Genomic DNA, 15,045 nt, shown 5'->3' on the forward strand with positions numbered 1-15,045 from the left:
AACGATTGGTCATCACCATTTCCATGTTGCGCGCTGCAGTGGCCTTGTACCGAGGGTGTTAAGTGACTTTTTGAGCCACCATGTATGTATGTGTATGTGTGTGTGTGTGTGTGTATATATATATATATATATAAATGAATGTATGTGTGTATGATGTATGTATGTGTGTATGTTTGTTCCGGCATAACACTCGAACGCCTGGAGCGATTTCAAAAAAATTTGGTACACACACTTGCAATCTGGAAAGAAATACTGTGGGGGTAAGACACCCCTGGCACCCCTAGGGGTGGGGATGGGAAGGGGTGACATACAAAAATAATCGAAAACGACCGAAATTAGTGTGGAATCCACAGTTTTCGGGGTCGCTAAGATGAATAGTGACACTCCCAATGTCGTTCAACTCCAAGTTCATCACCTATCGGCATGGAGGAGAGAGGGGTGAAAAATAAAATGTCAAAAATGATCTAGGTTAGTGTCGAATTCATAGTTTTCGAAGTCGCTAAGCTAATTGCTGACATTCACGATGACATTTACATGTAAATAAAATTAGTTACTCGTACATTTCACACTATAGTTAGAATTCATTATTTTCTTGTCTAATAGAAGATTTGGATAAATAAATACCCGGGCAACGCCGGGCAATCAGGTAGTGTAAATAATAATAATAACAATAATGACTAATGAATATGATATTTAATAATTTCACTCGCCCTAAAAATATCTTCCCCTCCTTTTCTTGGAGCTAACTTCGCTCACAACTTCTGAATAGTTCAGAGCTAAGACAATATCGTTCTCTATGGATAGCATTGCCAGTCTTGACAATTGTTCTTCTGACATGGTGGTTACGAGGTAGGTTTTATTAATTTCAATCTAAAAAAGCTTCTTTCATCAGATGCAGTGGTTACAGGAGCAGTCAGAATGATTCTCAGCAAAGTACAAAATGGGTCCTAGCCAGAAGCAACTAGAATTGAATCCTCAGGACCCAGGTGTATTGTTGGCGTTACCTTTTGTGTTTGTTCATGCTTGTACTAGAGCAACCTAGCTATGTTGAACATTGTGAACAAAGAGGGCATCCTTGCAATCTTGGACGATCCCCTAACAGATATTAACGACATCAGTGGTGCTGCTAGTGGTAGTGAACATGAATCACATACAGAGGAAAGTGTAAAGGAAGACATTTATGAATGTATGTATGCCAATGTAGAAGATATGGACGAAGCTGAAGATAACAGTGAGACTGACAAATCTAATTTCTTCTATGGTAAAAACTGGTATATGTGGTCTAAATGTCCAGCAGTACGTGATAGGATTCCGCAGCACAATATTATTCCTCTAAGTAACTTGCCAGGGATAAAGGGGCAGGTAAACAGATTACTTTGAACAATCCATCTGCGTAATGACATGTTAACCAAAGTAGTGCTTCGAACGAGTGAGGTAAATACGGGTGCAAACCAACTATCATATCAAAAGGAAACAGATTTGACAAGGTTGGCTGGTTGATTTTGTCTTTTAAGTCCACTTTATGCACAGTAAGGCTAATCGGGACTGGACCTACAGTTTAAAGTGGGATCCGAACCACTATGTGCCTCCCCCAGGTATCGAACCCGGGACCCCTTGATTACAAGGCTACGACGCTACCACTGCGCCATCAGGGAGGCCCAAATCTTTCAAGGAAAGACGAAACTCACGCCTTCTACTACTTAAGGTGGAGGAGCTTCTGCTATCGGAAATTCCAAGAGTCCTGCAAAAAGGGACAGAGAAACCTCTCGTGAATGTGGCGTCATTGTGTGCACAGTGTGGATTTTTTGGCTGTCCAAATTGTTTTGACAAGTGAGGAAAATCACCTAGGGAAGGGTACGTTCTCGCTCTGAGGCTTTGATCAAACTGTAGTTGTGTTATTTTTCTTATTCCTATGTTTTACAATAAATATAATTAGTATTTAATTGTTGGTACATTTTGTCATCTCCCATGTGAAGGTTGGAGAGAATGCAGCAGATAGTTCTTTAGATATATTCATTTCCATGTGTGCATGTTTTGTCATTGTTCATCAAAACGTACCTATTTGTTTCAGTGTGAATATACGTACTTTTTATCACATCAATATATTGTTGTTACAACTACCAATAAACATATTTAAAGGTAGCATGGACAGATTTTGTATCTTTCAACTTTATCTATACATAACAGATAAAATAAAAAGTTGGGTCACAGGGACCAAAGTGTGTAAAGGTAAAGTTCTCCGTGTATATAGCACCATGCCACGAAGGCACGTTTCGGGAATGTGGGGGTAGGACCCCACACACATTCTCGATCTCACACCCAAGTGTGTCTTAAATGTAATTTTCTTAGTGTGTCGGTTAAAACTTAGGTAAAAAACAGTAATTCCAAAATATTTTTTAGTTTACCCCGTTTCTACTTTGAAAGCAGCGATATGATACCGACTTTCACAATTCCAGCCCCCTGTCCCTGGGGAGGCATCATTGTAAATGCAAAAAAGAACATCACCTGGAGCACGCATCTTTGAAAAGTCACGAGCTAGCTGTTCTTGTGTTGTATTTGTGAAGAGCACAGTTTTCGTTAAATAGGTGAGGATGTTCATGTATGAAAGTGACTGTTCCTAAAATATACTACAGCGTGTCCCGCTTATACGTATAATAAAAGAAAAAATCACAACTTTTTTATTTCCAATATTTTTTGTCCAAACTTTGTACAAACATGTAACAACTCAGAAATTTTTTTTACAAATCAAGAAAACTAGCGTACTTCCACATGTGAACCGTTAGTGGCACGGCAAATGTCAAACCGGTTGTCAGCCTCAAGCCACATCTTTTGAAGCATGTGCGGGGTAATGTTGCTTGCTGCAACCACAATTCTTTCACGCAAGTCTTGCAAATCTCTAACCGGTGTACAGTAAACTTTGTCCTTAACACACCCCCACAACAAAAATCACACACAGTGAGGTCTGGTGACCGTGGGGGCCATTCAATAAAATTCGAACCTCTTCCTATCCATTTTTCATTGAAAAGCTCGTCCAGAAAGTGTCTAACGAGATTTGAGAAATGAACCGGTTTTGCGTAATGTATTTCCCATTTCTTTAGCACCCAAACGTGCACGAAATCGTCTCTGCACAAGTGTCACAGACTTCACTGCAGACAACGTTAAAACACAAAACACCTTTTCTTGTGGCGACCACATAACGAATGGCTACTGAGAAACTGATAATATCAGTTTTCAAGACATTCTGGCTACTGAGCATGCGCAACTACCACTGAATGTGTTGCTAAAAAAATTTCTGAGTCATTCTTTAAAATGAAATAACAATCACATCATTCTCACAGTTTGTTTAGAAGTTATGAATTTTTCCTTTATTATACGTATAAGCGGGACACGCTGTATATACATGCACTGGTAGGATATGGAGACGCTTGAATAAATATTTACTGGCTGACCTTGGAGTTTCATGACACATTATTCTGATAATTCATTTTTGCAGTTTGAGTATAGTGTCTGTTTTGGATGAAAGTTTCTTCACTTAAAATCAATAAGACTGCAGACATCAAACAACAGTATTAACCATACAGGACTGTTAATATATATATATATATATATATATATATATATATATATATATATATATATATATATATATAAATGTGTGTGTGTGTGTGTGTGTGTGTTTGTTCCGGCATAACTCTCGAACACCTGGAGCGATTTCAACCAAACTTGGTACACGTATCACTTACAATCTCGAAAGAAATACTGTGGGGGTAAGACAAGACACCCCTGGCACCCCTAGGGGTGGGGGGTGGGAAGGGGGTGACGTAAAAATAATCGAAAACGACCGATATTAGTGTGGAATCCATAGTTGTCTGTGTCTCTAAGATGAATAGTGACACTCCCAATGCCGTTCAACTCCAAGTTCATTTTACACTATAGTTAGAATTCATTATATTCCTGTCTAATAGAAGATTGGGATAAATATATTCCCGGGCAACGCCGGGAAATCAGCTAGTATACAATAAATTACCTAGTCACTAGAAGCAAATGTGCAAAAAGCAATTCAGAAAACAATTATATGCATCAATTTACAAAGAAATTTGCTTTAGAATATTCAAGAATTTGCAACGTCCTCCAGTTGGACATTACCTACTCGTTACAAAGTTAGTCCCGTGCTCCTTGTGTCGGGAACATGAGACTCTTTGTAACTCATCAGGGCTTGCTGGGTAGAAAGAAACAGTTTTCAAAGTTAACCCCAGTTTTATAATCACTTATATTTCATAATCACATAGATTTACTATCGTATGTGGACTTACAAGCAATGTTCAGATTTACTTACGTTTCTTTGCTTTTCTGAAGAGACGTAAAGAACAATTCTATAGCACATCATTTGATGCCTGAAGATGCGAAAAGATACAATTCTTACAGCACTTCAAATCACAATCACTAACACACAACGTTAGACAAAACAAACCAAAATACACGAAGGTTTCTGCACGTAATCATTATTTCAGCGTATCGCCTAAAGAAACACAATTAATGGAAACCAATAACACTATTCTGGCATTCCATTTTCCCGTTACCACATGCTTATTGATTCCTCCCCTTCACGTGTTTTTCAATTCAGTCCGTCGTCAGGAGAAAACATTCAGGCGGGTTCACTTCCTCTGTTGAGATGGGAAGGTGACGTCAATGCGAACAAATTATGACGTATTTCTAAACATATATACAATAATCCAAGTTCCAACCACAACTGTATCAATCTAACTAAAGTTGTCTGTGACATCTTGCACATAATTTGAAATAACAACCATTTAAAAATCTTAATATCTCAACAAATACGTGTATGAAGCAAACATTCAGGTTCGTTACAAATTACATCAGAATATTAAAATAGATGTTATGTAACCATAACATCCAGTTTTTCATGCAAAATTTGGTGCAAAAGAAATAGATTAAGTTTGAATTTTGCATAATTTCCAGGATAATTATACTCCTCGAAAGTGTCGCGCGTCAATTTTGCAGACCCGTGAAAGACCAAAATGTCGGAAAGGTATCGGCTGGCATCGGTAAATCAATTCCAACCGATACTTTCCGATACCGATACATCGATATCGGCTCAGCTCTAGTTTATACCCTTATTATCCATGTAATCTTCAAATATATTATATATCGGATTGGATCTTAAACTGTGCGACATTCAAGAATGTACTCTATTGTAATATGCAACGTAATATGATATCATGTAATTGACGAAACCATGGATCATTGTAATTCCTAAGGTGAATAATAAATTAATAAATCAGCCCTTACTGTGAGGAGACCTCATTGCCGAGACGAAACACACGTGACTCTACCAACATCACTCAAAAAACGAAAAGTTAAACATTGACACGCGCGCTATGAACACAGGGGTCTCGTGTTCGAATCCCGGCCCGTGTTCGAATCCCGGCCAGGGCATGGGTCTTCTTTGTAAGTACCCCTTCATCAATTTGATGACATCATTATTCATCCGCATTGTGCCGATTGGCCATAAGTGGCAGAAAAGTTACACAAATAACAAAAATCAAAGCACAGCAAATCAAGCTTTAGCACCATTTCTACAGATGGTCACTTCAAAATTTAAAAAATAAAATAAAAATGTAGTTCACTTTATGCAAGTAACTATATTTGCTGCTTGATAAAGTTTTATAAACCGCACAGAATTACTGTGGTTTTCTACTAATTTCTTACTCTCCGAGATATTTCAAACGATAGAAATAATCGGAATAAAAGAAAAAACAAAAAGTAAATTATAGCGGTATTACTATACTCTTAATTTTCTGGACAAAACTTCCTATATTCAACAATAAGACTTCGAAACTCTAGCAGTTCTCCACGATGACGTGACCAATTAATAGGGACATTGAATTTTCGCGATGCGCGAAATCGCGAAATGTGAAAAAAAGATGCAATTTTGAACATTCTGCATGTAACTACACCCCCAATGATGAAATATGCATGAGTTTTATTCGCGAAGTAATGCGAAATGTGTGCTTTCCACGAAATGAACGCTTTTTCGCGAAATAACCGTGAAATATCATCAAATTAAGTACAAAACATGCAAGAACCGGCAATCGAGGTTGTGCGCGCAAACTGTCGATTTGTAACGAAACGTTTTACCTAAAGTTTCCTACCACTTGCAGCTGAAGAACGTTTTATCTTCGATCACATCAGAAAGACGCTGCAAATTGGGATTTTGTCCCCCATCTGTACACTTTATCTTTCACATAGCCCCACAAGAAGAAGTCGGAAGGTGTGAGTTCAGACTGAAACCCCACGAATCAACAAATTCAATGACACAAAAGGACTTCTACACGGGAGTCGAGATCTTGTAATAAACCTACGCCGCTGTGGCTGATGGAAACAAATGATAGGCGCTCAGGGTAGCAAACTTCCATAGCCGTTCTTATCATACATCAGGCGTGCGCAGGTCCTCTGATTAGTGGGGGGTGCAATAGTCTAGATGAAAGTTCAGTCGCGGAAAGAAGAACAGGGGCGTATATAGTGTGTCATTAACCGTTAAAAATGTCATTAGTGTAAGTCTAGCGTGTGTATATACATACATATACGCACATCTTCAGCACTTTACAAAAAATGTATATGTGCAGTTGAGGTAGTAACAGAATCATTCAACCATCTAAGCCGTTACCCAGGAAGTCAATTTTCATTTGCAGAGCTGTTTAGTATAAATCGGACTTCCGCATGTGTTCTCACTCCGGACACGCAGAAGTGAGCAGAAATATATTGCAACGTTCCTCGTTCGCCTCGTACACACAAATACCACACTCTAAACACTTCTATTAGGAGGACGGCGAAAGTCTACCCATATGTGCTAACTTCTTACCAGTCGTTGAACACAGACTCAAATATCATAGGGCTTACTTGGATAATGAAAGGTTACACCAGCTTTATATATATTTATATATGTTTATTATAATCTTAATAAAAGAATGTCTGTTAGCACACGTGTCTTTACCTGTAACCCCTGCGTGCATTTACTTGTACCACACACGTGCTTTTACCTGCACCACTAGTGGTCTCGAAGAGATAAGGGGGGAGGGCAGGGAACATCCAATTTATTCCTGGCATTGAGGCGCCAGGGGGAGTATAGGGACCTAATTTCATTTAGGGCTTGGATCGCTGCCGGCGTCACGGGCTCCCCTGTAAGAGAAAGTAGGAGGCACGCGGTACCCCCCAGACCACAGCCGGGAACTGGCAGTAGCCAATCTGTACCCCCGAAGAGATGGACGCTTGGGTGGTAGGATCAAAGGATGCCGCGACATCATTCCTCTGTTATTCAGATACCAATTTGCATATGCACATATACAAAGGGGTTCATCCAGAATTTTTCACCTGAGGGGGTTGTAGATAGTCGTAACTTGGCAGGGGCAAGAAGGTGCATTTGCCCTCCTAACATTTTCAAGTTTGTTGTTTGTTGTTCAAGTTAACGGCATTTTTATTAACCTCCTGGGACCCGAGGAACAAAGAAATACGAGTAATAGTAATTTTTACGATTCCTACAATGTAGCAGTTCATTAGCAAAATAGTCCTGAACACTTTTGTCATGGGATGGAAAACGTTCCGATTCCAACCCCAAAGTTTAGCCCCAAGTTTGATTCTGCAACCCCAAAGTTAGGCACCAAGTTACGTTCATTAGGGGCATATGGGGACTTCGTTAAAAAAAATAGAGGAGTGTTGAGGAAATTTAAGGGGGGAGGGAGGGTGCAGATAAATCACTGCACATGGTTTTTTACAGCAAATTCAAAACAGATACAAATAATTTATTTAGTATAAATTTGTATGAACAATTTATTCTGCAGCCACATAGTGGTAGCACAATTATAATATAGTACGTGGGAGTGTTAATAACAAGAAAATTGATAGAAAACTAAATGGAATAGTCCAATTACATAGGGAATAATTCACCATCACTCTCCCCCGTAGTTGCTTGGAATTTTCAAAAATTCTGAAGACGTGCGTCGGCGGATAATGACACACTATATACGCCCCTGTTTTATTTTTCCTCAAAATCCTATTATTGTTTAATAACGGCGATAAGATTCATCTGCACTAAGTTTGTAAGCAAGAATATTAGGGGCGGACTGCTCCGGGATTTATCCAAACTTTTCCACCTCGCAAAAAGTGTGGAAATTCCTATTTACGGGATGTAACTGTAAATTTAGAGCCGAAGTTACTATAAATTGAACTTTTTGATACATTTTAGGAGATGCTTGGGGCATGTGGAGAAGTGTTAATGAGATGTTATAGGGGTGTTTGGATAATCACTGCTGGCTAGTCGCCGTTAAGGAATATCGCCTTATTTCACAGGTCCTTGACACATTCTGTCCAACAATTAGTAATGGTGTTCAGAATTGATGGAAAGACCACTTTTCAGAAGATCGAAACGCAGGATCACAGAACATAATGGCCGTTTTTCTTTTAATGTTTATTGCGCTGCGGAAAACTTGAAGAGGTGATTTTTCTAGGCGGTGACAGTCGTCACTGACAAATTTGGTTCGCAAAAGGCTTAAACTTGATAGTTCTTTTATTTTGAACACAGTCCTGTTTCAAGCTTCGATCAGAATCGTGGGTACGGGGCAACGACGTTTAAACCCTCAAGGTCCGTGGAAATGAGATTTGAAGCATGTTTACTTGTTTGTCCCACAGTACCAGCGACCACACAACCAATCTCTTTGTAATTTACAAATCTGGTTAAAATGTATTCAAATAAACGCCAAAAAATGAGTCTTATTGAAATGGTGTAGAGTTATTAAGACTCCTTACAAGAATGAGAGGTAAGCAAGAGAAGAAAGAAGGGAGGGGAGAAACGAAGATTGGAGCGGAAGAAAGACGACAGAAAACGTTTCCCGAGTTTTTCCTCATTGCATCAATACCAGTTGCTATGTAGCCGTGGTGGTCCAATCGGTTGGGCATCTGTCTGCCATGCGGGAGACCTGTCTTCGATCCCCAGGATAGATGTTCGCAGGTTGGAATTTTCCAAGTTCCTGAATGAAGAGTACAACACAACCTATAACAGAATGGGTGTATGGAAAGGGGGCTAAAGGCGGCTAGAGTGTGGTACTGGTCGCATCACCATCACAATGACCAACACCGTGAACGTTAGAGCTTCTAACTTCAAACCCCCTACGAACACCCATGGTTTGTTGTGATGTGCAGGGAAATGCTTCTCGCCTAGCCAGGAATTTGTCCTGGATGTGTATGTTGTTTCCGTGATCAGATTCGTAGACTTTCAGTTCAGAAGTTTCTTTCGAAATGCTACAAACATTACACAAATTCTACAAGGTGAGGCAAAAGTCCATGACCCTTTTAATTTGAAAACGGCTCTACCCGGGTATCGAGCCCGGGACCCCTTTATTACAAGGCAACGACGCTACAACTGCGCCATCGAAGAGGTCCTAGCAGGCGAACGAAAACGAGTCTCTGCGCAAGTAGTGGCTGCAGACGGTCCACCAATGAACACGTGAGAGGAACGGGATTGCGTGGAGGGTTGAAAGCGACTGCAGTTACCAGCCTGCACTGCTTCGCTCTGCCCACTCGATTTCCTCTCCTTATCTGATGCTATGCGCGGGCTGCTCCAAAGATTGCTGGGACAGAGTATAGTAGTACCTATAAGAACTTGCAGTAAGTAGAGGTCATTCTATCTCAAACCAAGAAGCAGAGTAAAAATGTGCCTCTAAGCCAACGCCCATTTTTTAGGAGCAAATAGTAGTAAATTGCAGGGACATAGCGTATCACGCCCAAGGCGTGACTCGAACCCGAGACCCCTGACGCCATAACTAGATAGTCTAATCACTTAGCCAAGGGGTCCAGCTGAAGCGCTCGAAGTAGCTTCTTACAATCACATCGTACCATGCCCTGTTCGATTAAGAAATACTGACCCTGGCAGACCTTGTCAGCTCCTGCTCAGAAATGTGTAGAATAAGCTTTCTACAGGAAATGGTAAGAACACTGGCCTTTGGCAAGAGGTGACGAGAGGCCAAGCGAGGGTTTAAATAGGTGCGCATGAGAGCGACACGAGGTCTTTTAATCTGGTATCATCGGAGAAGCAGGAGCTACTGGTCTTATTTCTAAACCGAACAGGGTAAGCTAGTCTACACCCATTCTGCCATTTGCATTGCTCACTTCAGTCTAGAAACGAATCATGAGTCTATTTTAATGAATAGTTAGATATTTGTACCTGCCCGTTCAGGGCTGTCTCTACCATCAACTAGTACTAATAGTACATCCCTATTTAAGATCCCCGCGTCCAGAGGAACGCTACGTGGTTTGAGATGCGTGAGTTTTTCATCCATTTTTCCGGAAATGTGATGAATAATTAGAGCAACGTGGTTATTTTGGAAATGAAAAGCGTCATGCCTTGTTTTCCTAAACGGACATGAAAATTGAAAGGGTAGGCTGCGGAATTTTTTCATTTATTTCACTCTGAAATAAATGAAAATTGAAATGCTTTAATATCATGTTAGACTTGTTTCTTCGCGGAATTTTTTTCCTAATGGGGGGTTAATTTTTTTAAATAAGGTACGTCACCTTTGTTAGTAATGCCTTATGTCATTTACTGAGTTGGAGGACGAGCTTGATACCACATTGGATAGGCTCATCATTCTCGCCAATAATGCTGTTGGTCCGTCTTTTGATGTGGAGGGCCTACCTTGTGCCTCATCCACCCCAATCAGAAGTCCTCCATTAACTAGAAGTCTCGCACGCGCGCAGGCTCACTTTCAAATTGATAATCGTCCCACAGTTCTTGTGGACCCACCCACCATGGCTCAACTACCTTTTGTTCATCCCTTCCTGTTCGAGAGCATTCAGTTTCAGGGTGCCTCGGGGGAGGATGTTACTAAATTCATAGATCGTTTCGAAAGTGCGGCGATTCTGAACAATTGGGACGAGACGAAAAAACTGCAATTATTCCCGGCGTTGTTATGTGGGCCAGCCCTCCGCTGGTTTAATGCAATTAGCCAGCAACCAGACGTCAATTTAGTCAGCTATGAGGACGTCAAGAAAAAACTTATTGAAGAATTCACAGGCTCCCTTGATCAGCTGCAGATCGAGGAGCAGATCAGATATCGGTTCCACAGGGACGATGAACCGGTATCATCTTATGTTAGGGACAAGCAGACCCTCTTGTTTAAGATGGACCCTAACATGGCTGTAAATAAGCAGCTTAAATACATAAACGCAGGTCTTCAACCGGAATTTATCAGGGAGATGTACAAAAAACAATATAATTCAGTTCCGGAGCTTTTGAAAGACCTCAAGGAATATGAAAAGGCAAAGTTCCTTATGCGCCGTAGAACGGTGCAAGAGCTCTTGCATTCGGCTCAAAAGGAAACTCTTTTTCCGTCTCCTGCTGAGTTGCGCATTCCTCATCAGAACCCCGTAGTTAGCACTACGGCGGTTGCTCCGGAATCAGCACCTCGGGCAAATCAAGACATGATTAATCAGCTGGAAGCCTTGCAAGCTGAATTGGACCTTGTCAAAAGACAACAAACGTCTCTCCCAACTTCAGAACCGTCCGCTGTAGAAGCTTTGGCTAAGCAGATTAGCAACCTAGCGTTAAAAGTCGAGGAAGTTATACAGTCACATGATCACGAAAATTTTCAAACTGTAGGCCAAAATTATCAAAGGGGTAATTTTAATCACAATCGTGGTTCAAACAACAGACGAGGTTTTCAGGGCAGGGGAAGTAGAGGCTATCGTTCAAACAACGGCCGGTTTCAGAATCGTTCCAATTTTCAGCGTGGCCGGGGGCGAGGGTCACCAACCCCCCGCGGTCGTCCCGATCAAGGTGACCGGCGTGGCCCACAACTTTGTTATAAATGTGGTTTTCCTAATCACCACCAAGAATTTTGTCTTCAAAATCCAGAAGATTTAAACGCCAATTAACCGCAAGTAATGGAGACATACCTGCGGGCAGTAAAAAGATTTTAGTCTCTACTTTCCCGTCTGAAGATCTCATTTATGTACATGCCAATGTATATGGGGAACGTCAAAGGTTTATTGTCGATTGTGGGAGCCAAATAAGTGTAACAAGTGATAAGGGTATTCCTGCCCATGCTAGGAGGTTTAAAATCAACACTCTAGTTAAAGGTGTCACGAATAATTGTTTAACAATTAAAGAAATTGTACTTTTAGATATTTCTCTAAATGGCTTTACATTTAGGCACCCCTTCAGGGTGATACAAGATTTTGGTCATAATACCATCCTTGGTAATGATTTTCTCAAAGCCCAAAATGCAACTTTAGATTTTGAAAGCAATAAATTGGCTTTGAGCAGATTTGGCACTCCCCCACGCAACCGCATTCGGTTTGAATCGAAGAAAGCTTTTGATGTTTCCGTTAAATTGGCAGGTTTGCTGGTACATACTGTTGAACCTGAATATGTGGCTTCTAAACGAATTGTTGTGAAACCAAGATCACATTTGTGCATCCCTTTAAAATTAGTCAATACAGCAAATCAGAATTTAACTTTACTTGAGCCGGATGCAAATTTTCAGGCTAAATCTGGCATAATGGTACCAAGGTCGATACTCAACCCTGCTACACAACTTGTTTGGGTATCCAACCCTTTGAATTATAGAATTGTAATTCGCAAAGGTACTCGGATTGGTGGCGCAGAATCTTGTGAGTTGGCAACGGTGGATCAGGAAAATAGTTCTGTAACAGTTAATTTAACAAAGGAAGAATCAGAAAACGACGATATCCCACAAGTGGATATATCCACATTTGACATTAATCCTCAATTGGAGGAACATGAGAAAAATCAACTTTTAGAGCTTTTGTTAAAATACAAAGTAGACCTAGTGGCCGGGTACTGGGCCATCATTTGGAGCTCGAACCATCATTTGGAGCTCGATCGCCTTAATGGATTTCTCTCGTAAGGCGCAGTGTTGCCAACTCCTTACCCGAAAAAATCACCAAGGTTGTGGCGCTTGTTGTAGCCTTTTATGATGTACATTTTGAGGGGGCAGAGTTGACAACACTGTGGGTTTACTGTAGCCTTTTATGAGGGGGGTTTATTGCCCTCTGTTTACATCTGGCAACACTACCGTAGATTGACAGTGTTGTTAACCTACTGGGTTTTTCACTGTAAATTTTCATCAAAGGACCTGAGGGGTCCATGTATTTTTTATGTCTGGCAATACTGTTGGGGGCCTAGTGTTGGCAACACTGTGGGTTTACTGTAGCCTTTTATGAGGGGGGTCTATTGCTTTTTGTTTACATCTGGCAACACTACCGTAGTTTGACAGTGTTGTTAACCTATTGGTTTTTTTTACTGAGGCTCGAATCATTATTTGAGGCTCGTCGTAGCCTTTTATGATGTATATTTTGAGGGGCACAGAGTTGGCGACACTGTGGGTTTTTACTGTAGCTTTTTATGGGGGGGGGGTTTATTGCCCTCTGTTTACATCTGGCAACACTACCGTAGATTTTTTGACAGTGTTGTTAACCTACTGGGTTTTTCACTGTAAATTTTCATCAAAGGGTCTGAGGGGTCCATGTATTTTTTATGTCTGGCAATACTGTTGGGGGCCTAGGAATAATTGTACAACAATTTGTACCTAATTGTACAACAACTTGTACCTAATTGTACAACATATACACAGACATAAAAGAGAGAGCCTTCCCGTAACTTACTTCATGCACAATTTATATGATTTTACAACTGTGAAAAGAAAGCATATGTGTTCTGTATGCACACATTCATTCTTATTTTTCGAAGTTGAATGAAAGCACGTGTTTTTACGCTCTCGTAATACTGACCTTGCCCCAGTGATTTTAAATTGCTTCCATCCGCTTTTTTTCTGTGTTATTTCCGCATGCACGCAACATTCGCTTTCAATAGACAGAAGGAGTGTTAGTATAGCAGGCTCCGAGTTTACAATTATTAAATTAAACAATAATTTATGTAAGAATATACTTGTACTTACCGAACACAAAATAATAAAAAGCACATGTGAATATTTGCGTGTGTTCATGTTATATGACGACTGAGTAAAAAAATAATGTTGACTCCCCGAAAGATAAAAGTTCCTGGTTCGACATCAGATGCATGCAAATTTTATGTTTTGCTCTCCAAGATCTTGATTTTTATGTTTGTGCTATTTGTCATACAGCAGAGGAGAAGAGGGGAGAGGGCAGGGGAGGGGGTACTATTAGCGCCATCTATTAGCAAACAATAGAAATAAAAAGTAGGGGCAAACTTTTTCAACACCCAAAAATTTTAAACGTCCTCGCGTAGTAATACGATCTAGCTGAAGATGTTTAAAAGAGTACTCTTAGTCGACGAAGCTAATTGCTAGGGCCCATATATTGCTAAAATGTTCTTTGATTTGCATATTTCTCATACCGCCATATGTTGTTCTAGTTGACTTCTTCCAAAAAAATGCTAATTAGCGAGAGTTAATTAAGCAAGGCAAGTAAAAGAAGCAAATAGAACAGCATATGTGCCGGCGTGAGAATATGTAAAAATTCGATTCAGAGGTGGATCGAATTAAAATTGGGGGATATTTTGCATTTTTTCCCTATAATGTACAAAACATTTACCGTACATAATTTTTTCTATTTACAACAGTATAAAATAAGAGGAATGTGTGACAATATACATATTAATTAGGAAAGTATGTTGTATGCTAGGTTAGCTAATTGTGTTTTCTACAGCTTCACTGTATAGAGGGAAGATGGAAAAAGAGAGCTCTACGGAAACTGACGCTCTTAACAATATTGTACGCCCGTGAAAATTATATATAAATAAGGCATAAGCGTATTATCTGCTTTCACGTCAGATTTTCCCAACCTGTGAGCTGTAGTGTTTAGGTGACAAACGACCTGCTCAAATATAATACTGTTGACAATATTGTACGCCCCGTGAAAATTATATATAAATAAGGCATAAGCGTATTATCTGCTTTCACGTCAGATTTTCCCAACCTGTGAGCTGTAGTGTTTAGGCGACAAGCGACCTGCTCAAATATAATACTGTTG

The 15,045-nt window shown here is 40.2% G+C and overlaps 1 protein-coding gene across 2 annotated transcripts in view; it reads right to left on the minus strand.

Moving 5' to 3' along the window:
• The window catches only part of LOC145989466 (kinesin-like protein KIF12), a 314,209-nt gene that overhangs the window by 205,271 nt on the left and 93,893 nt on the right, over positions 1-15,045 (minus strand). The gene's annotated exons all lie outside the window — the stretch shown is intronic.

This window comes from Lepisma saccharinum, chromosome 6 (assembly GCF_977018435.1).
Source record: "Lepisma saccharinum chromosome 6, izLepSacc3.1, whole genome shotgun sequence".
NCBI lineage: Eukaryota > Metazoa > Arthropoda > Insecta > Zygentoma > Lepismatidae > Lepisma > Lepisma saccharinum.